Genomic DNA, 7974 nt, shown 5'->3' with positions numbered 1-7974 from the left:
TCCAGTTAAGCCCGATTTGACTCAGGAATCCTAGATTTCCTTGTTGTTGCCTTCTTGACTCCATGAGCATTTGTCTCAGATTCCGTAGTCCTAGATTCTTTAGAGTTTTGACTCATATTTGCAAGAAATTGAAGAGTTTGAGACGAAAGAGAATGAACAGGATTCTGAGAGCAAGAGAATGATATACGTACATTGTTCTTACTTGTAACCAAGGATCAATTACAAGGAAAATTGAAATGGGAATAAGCATCATTTTTCACACGCAACAATGATCTTAAGAGAGAGAGAGAGAGAGAGAGAGAGAGAGATTATTTTTATTCGTGCACGCCTCCCATGCATTGATTGCTACAAATTCTCAAATATACAAATACCAAGAGCACCCGTTAGTTTTTCAAACTGAGCACCATCCAAAGCTTTGGTGAATATGTCAGCTAACTATATTTCAGTTGCTATATGCTCAAGGTTTACAATTTTATCTTCCACTAGAGCCCTGATGAAAAGATGAGAAATGTCAATGTGCTAGGTTCTACTGTGTTGGACATGATTCTTTGAAATATTAATAGCACTCAAGTTGTCACAAAATAATGTCATGACATCTTATTCGATATTGTACTTCTTTAACATATGTTTCATCTAGAGCAATTGAGTGCAACTACTCCCTGCAGTAATGTACTCAACTTTTGTTGTAGATAATGAGACACAATCATGCTTCTTGCTGAACCATGAGATTAAATTATTGCCAGGAAAGAAGCATCAATCAGATGTACTCTTTCTTTCATCAACACTCCCAACCCAATTGGCATCACAATACCCTGCCAATATTGGATTGGTATCATGAGAATACAGAATACCATAGTCACAGGTTTATTTATGTACTTCATGATTCTCTTCACTTAAGTGAGATGACTAGCCTTGGGTTTAGATTGGTATCTTGCACATACTCCTACAACAAAAGTGATGTCAGTTATGCTTGATGTGAGATATAACAGACTTCCTATCATACTTTCACTACGCCAAATAAGGGAAAAGAGGGCGCTTATTTTGACCTATAACAACGCTTGTAAGCGCCCTCTAAAGTGGCGCTGGCATAGGTAAAGACAGCGCTTTGTTTTCCTGGAGAAAGCGCTCTCTAAAGTGGCCCTTTAAGGGCCACATTATAGTGCGCTTTCAGAAAAAAGCGCCCTCTGGAGTGGTCCATAAAGGGCCACCTTAGAGGGCGCTTTCTGGACAAAGCGCCCTCTAAAGTTGTCAATGCAAAGTGTTTAGAGGGCGCTTCCTACAGAAAGCGCCCTCTAAAGTATTAGTTATTTTAAAAAAATTTGTTTGAAAAACAGTGGGTATTTAATTGGGAACCTGTTCGCATGCTGCAAAAGTGTAAAATTCATATTGATTTCATCCTTTAATCCAATGTTATACACCATTAATCCATTGATATATACAACATGAATCCATTTATATACAACATTAATCCTCCATATATACAACATTAATATATTGATATTCATGCATGTACAACAACATTCCATACATATATGTACAACAACTACAACCTATATGATTCTATGATCAATAATGAATTGACACAATTCATCCTTCATTTCATCCAAATGAGCTCTTGAGTAAGATTTGTATTCGTCAAAGTACTACAATTAAGAGAATAAAACATATTCATGATTTAGTAACAAATTAGATGAAATATCCGATAATATTAAAATAAACCCTAAGTTATTATTCCATACCATTTTGGAATGTCTATACGATTCAACGCAATGATATCTCTCATAAATCTCAATACAAAAAATCCGCAATCGATCGAATTGTTTTGCTGATGACACTACACAGAAAAACAAACAATATATATATATAATATATATATATATATATATATATATATATATATATATATATATATATATATATATATATATATATACTTAATTTCTTACAAACACTATTATAAGCAAAAATAAGAAACTTAATATATACCTGAACTCTGACCCAGGTAATGTCCTTCCTATTACGATAATTCTTTTTCGATCTAAATTTTAGTATTGCCCTAACAAAATAAAAACGTATATTGAGATCAATCTGACAGACATAATTAAATATACAAATACACACGAATATTTAGGGGAATTTCACTTACGCGTCAACCGTCTTCTTCATACTCGGATATTTACTCTAATCACTCGGTAACGAATCGAGATAATACACCATTAGTCTCGAAAGATCCATAGCAACCAACACCCAGTGACCACTGTAAAATAAAACAAAAATTTAGATGCATGAAAATTTTCTACGTAAAAGATATACATAGATTAGAATGAAATTATTAGAAAGAAAATCTAACCCGTTGCCAGAATTAAACGGTAAAAAATACAAATTGGGTGTAGTATTATCGCCGGCCACCATGAATCTATCGACTAGTTCATTCATTACGGATGTTGGATTTTTCGTTATAAACGTTGTGTTGATACGGGAAGCAGCAATAAAATTGAATCGGTTACACAATTCAGTTCCCCGCATCAATGTGTCATACATATTACCTTAAATGGAAACATAATAAACATTAGACTACTCATTGAAATGTGTAAATAAATTGTTCAACTAAGTAAATAATAGATTGATCGAAGTACCATATGTATGTATGAATGACAGCGATGCCCAATTCTTCGTGTTCAAAAAGTTGTTGCATGTCCTCCTTTGCAATTAATTCGGAATGAGCAATTCCGAAAACACCTTCATCCATATCTACACTACGGATGGCGTCGTGCATAATATCTTACTCTTCCACCATTTTCTCAAGACGCATCATAATTTGAGATTTTGTCCCGGACGTCGTTGGAATTTCCTTACTAGCTTTGTCCAACATTTTACCGGGAACCTAAAAATATAAATTAAATCATGACTTTTTATGATGCAACAGAATCGTTGTGTATATAATTCAATGGGTATATATATGTGTACCTCTTTTTGTGATTTAGGATTTGTTTTTGTCCCGGACTTCGTTGGAATATCCTTACCAGCTTTTTTCAACATTCGACCGGGAATCTAAAAATTCATATAAATTAAATCATGACTTTTTGTGATGCAACAGAATCATTGTGTATATAATTCAATGGGTATATATATTTGTACCTCTTTTTGAGATTTAGGATTTGTTTTTGTCCCGGACTTCGTTGGAATATCCTTACCAGCCTTTTTCAACATTCGACCGGGAACCTAAAAATTCATATAAATTAAATCATGACTTTTTGTGATGCAACAGAATCGTTGCGTATATAATTCAATGGGTATATATATTTGTACCTCTTTTTGAGATGCAACCGACTCGATGCGTCTTGAAATCCCTTTACCAGCTTTATGTGTGGGTCTTGTAGGAGTCTAACATTACCATGTAATAAGGATTGATTAAATATCATAATTGTAGCTGAATTGAAATGTGAATATATACTAAATATTCATAATCATTTAGAACATATATACCTCGGCATCTGGGAAAATTAGATCTGACGGCCATCCAACAAAGGATCCGACTGCATCTCGCATCAACGTTGTCTCTGAAACAACGCCAGGTAATGGTAGAAGCGCGTCCGTATCTAATACAAGGTCAACCGAAACTTTCATATATCCCACCGGGAGGGGATTATGGTGAAGTAATTCACCCGAAGTGTTGTGCACTTTTCCCTTGCCAACTATGCGATAAGTTGGTGACGATAGATACAGCTGACAAGGTGTAATGCCCTAAACCAATAATAAATATGTTATTGTTAACGTGTATATGTGTCAAGTAAAAAAGTGCTATTTTAATTTCATAATAACATATATAATTACCTCGGGAAATTTCGGTTGACAATTGATACTAGCTCGGTCACTAGTATCTTTTGCCTCGGAACCACGTCTTTCCTCTCTATACCTTGCATTCTCCTTTTGCAGTTCGAGTACTTGTGCCCTTAACTCCGCCAAGGTCTCCATCACCTCTTTGTTGGTAGGATTTTTTGTTTTTGGTTTTTTATAAAATGACGACGGAGTCACACCAAAACCCTTACCCCTCACACGACCGGAATACTCAGGAACATTTAGTACTCGACTAAGTAGGCTCCTGCAATCCTGGACCTCGGTTGAAGGTAAGGTTTGGGATAAAGTCTCCTGAAATATTATTAGAGAAGATTAAAAATGAATTATATGTCTAACAAAATTTTCGATATAATTAAAGAAATAATGTTATATATACTTACACATTCGTCATAAACATTTTGAACCGCTTCAACGACAGCCCCATCCTTCCCAACCCGAGCAGCCTTCCACAATACGTGCTCCGGAAGAGATGTTGCGTCACTTTTCTCCTCGGCTAGCTACACATTGAATCAGATTATAAGATCATCAATTATAACATATTGTGACAATGTATAAGCTCATAGCATTTGAATATACTCACAATTCTTTGTTGTAACCGTGCATATCCCGTACGCCCTTTTTTGTACGGATACGCGGGTTTTGATGCCCTTTTCCGATTTTTGTCGCTTACTTCCTGGATAAAAAAGTTTAAGGCATATCAGAACCAAGTAACTTAACAATTGTATAATACCATAATTAATAGACATTACATGGAATTTTTCGTTTCTTCGTTTGGCGACAAAGTTATCCCATTCTTCGGCTGAAATAATCTCCGCATACTTCATTGGTCGTTCTGCTTCAACAAATTTTCCTTCCTCATCCTTGAGAAATTTGTTGGACAAAAAGGATCGAAATCCTCGGAGTCTTTTTCCGGCCAATTGAATACAATATTTTTGCCGGCTTTCATCGATGTGAAAGGATCTCTAAAAAAACATACACATGGAGTGTGTTATTATAAGTAATATTATAACAATATATGGTCAACAAATAGTCAACAAAAAAAACATATAACAATATATGGTAAGTACCTGTATCTCGGACCATATTTTTTCTTTGCCAACCTTCAATTCCGGACTTCTCCAATTATCACATGTAATCGGAATATGTTGTCGAACAAGGAAACCAATGTAACTTGCCAACATTGAACCGTTAGGCTCAATTAGTTGGTCTTCAGCACTCCAATGTACTTCGAATTTTTCACCCTTGTCTCTTGCACGAATGATTGACTTCATAACAGTCAATCCTCGTTTGATTTCATTTTCAACATTGTTACGTGATCCACTCGCGTCATGGGTATCGTCTTGGTTACTAGCCATTTTATCTGTAATATAGAAATGATTCAATAAGACCCAAGTAAAACAATGACCATATTCGTGAAGCTACACAAAAAACACATTCATATACCTTCCATTTCTCTCATGTTACAACAATCTAAACTCTCTCTTTTTTTCATCATTATTGAATACAAACTCACACACACCTACTGCATACAAAAGACCAATGCAAACTTATGGTATTTGGAACATGAACAAACTTGCATCCATAATCATCAAACTTCCAAGCACAAGCTCAAACACACTCCAAATGACATCAGTTTTCAATCAGAAATAAAAAAACCTTACATAACCATACAACATACAACATTCAGTGATCAAAACCATACACAAAAAAATAACAAAAAATGATTTTCAACAAGGTGCTCATGAACACCATATAGTGCTCGTTTGCCCTAAACAACATTAATCAACATAATGCACAAAATGTAAAACTCAGTTTAGAAAATGCCCTAATCAAACACCTGAAAATACAAACTATTGAGAGAAATACCTTCAAGGTGACGGTAACGATGGAGAAGAAAGTGAACATCGACGGTGGACGCAGATAACTCAGTGAACGTGAACGCAGCAGTAGAAAAAGGCGACGGCGACGACAACGGTGAGGGAGGGAGAACGAACGGAGGACGAGAGTAATCGCAGTAGAGAGTAATCGCAGTAGAGAGAAAACCCAGTTACGTAGACGAAATAGCATATAGCGAGGGAAAATAAAGAGACATGCAGTATATGTTATAATTTTAATGTTTACTAAAGGGGACCTTAGAGGGCGCTTGTGTAAAAAAAGCGCCCTCTAAAGGGGGCCTAAGAGGGCGCTTCTAAAAGCGCTCTCTGAGGCTTTCCAAAAGCGCCTTATAAACTGGAAATGTACATGGACTTAGAGAGCGCTTTTTTAAAAGCGCCCTCTAAGGGTACCCTTAGAGGGCGCTTTCATAAACGCGCCCTCTATTGGTGTCCCTCCATTTCCTCATTATTTTTTCGCTTCACTTTAGAGGGCGCTTTGTTACAAAAGCGCCCTCTAAAGTGCGTTGTCTATTCCAGTTGTTCGCTCCTTATTTTTTCTCTTCACTTTAGAGTGCGCTTTTGTAATAAAGCGCCCTCTAAAGTGCGCTGTCTATTCCAGTTTTTGGCGTAGTGTTTGTAGAGACTTTGATCTACATCAACTTTATTTTCATATTTTGATAACTTCACATGAGTTGCAGTTGGAGTTCTTTTATGGATAGCCTTGTCAAGACCAACTTTCTTCACTACACTCTTTGCATACTTGATTTGAGATACAAAATATTATCTTCCATTTTCTTTACTTGAAGACTAAGAAAGTAAGTGAATTCTCCTACCAGACACATCTCAAACTCAAACTGCATTTGCTGAACAAAATGTTCCACCAACTCATCTGACATTTCACCAAAGACTATGTCATCAACATAAATATGGGCTATCATGAGATTTCCTCCATCATTATTCACAAATAGAGTTTTGTCTATTACTCGTCTATTATATCCATTGTTAATCCATAGAGAGCTTTCTTCATCTTATACACATTTTTTGGACTTAGACTTCTTCATTAAGATACCCATTCATAAAAGCACTTTTAATATCCATTTGATACAATCTGAATTTCATCATGTAGGAAATTCTAAGTAATAAATTAATGGACTCAAGTCTAGCAACTGGAGCAAATGTCTCATCAAAATCTACACCTTCTATTTGAGTGTAGTCTTGAGCAAATAAGCGTACCTTGTTCCTAGCCACATTACCAATTTCATAAGATTTGTTCTTGAAAATACATTTGTTACCAATGACATTCATATCTTCAGGTCTAGGAACTAATTACCATACTTTGTTCCTTTTGAACTGGCATAGTTCTTCTTGCATAACATAGATCCATAATTTATCAGTCAACACTTCCTTGATGTTCTTAGGTTCAATCTTTGAAATAAAACTTGAGTTGGCAATCATCTCTCTAAATTTGGTGATAACTCCTTCATTCAGATTTCCTATGACACTATCAACGTGATAATCTTTTTGAACTCTGATTAATGGTCCCTGTTGATTTGAGGATTTTCAGAATATTTGCTTTCAGAATCAATGTTAGACACTTTGGGTAGTACATAAGTCCATTGAGGAGTAACATCATCTTCATCTTTAACTTCTTTCTTAACTTCAGGAGTACAATCAATGACAACATTTATTGATTCCAAAATTGTCTTTGGTATGCTTGTTATATACTTTGTAAGCTTTGTTGTTGATGGAATATCCTAGGAAAATTCCTTCATCACTCTTGGGATCCATCTTTATTCTTTGCTCACGATCAGCCAAGATATAACACTTACTACCAGATACATGAAAATATTTTATTGTAGGTTTTCTCCCTTTCCATAGCTCATACTAAGTTACTTTGGTTCCATATCTTTTGGTCACATGATTGTGAACGTGATAAGTTGTGTTCATTACTTCCGCCCAAAAATAATAAGTTAGGTTCTTGGCATGCAACATAACTCTAGCTGACTCTTGCATGGTCCTATTCTTTCTCTTAACTAATCCATTATGTTATTGTGTGATAGGAGATGAAAATTCATGACCAGTCCATATTTTGTTCTTTGTTTGTTATTTTGATTTTATAATTCACTTGGTTAGACCTTTATTTCATATGGAAGAAATCTTCGTCCACATCAAGAGTGTAGCTTCAATGTTATTCATCAATGGCATCCAAAAAAGCTAAGACACGTAAAGATAAGAAATCTAG

This window comes from Lathyrus oleraceus, chromosome 5 (genome assembly GCF_024323335.1).
Source record: "Lathyrus oleraceus cultivar Zhongwan6 chromosome 5, CAAS_Psat_ZW6_1.0, whole genome shotgun sequence".
In the NCBI taxonomy this organism is placed as follows: domain Eukaryota; kingdom Viridiplantae; phylum Streptophyta; class Magnoliopsida; order Fabales; family Fabaceae; genus Lathyrus; species Lathyrus oleraceus.
Note: the sequence above shows the minus strand (reverse complement) of the source record.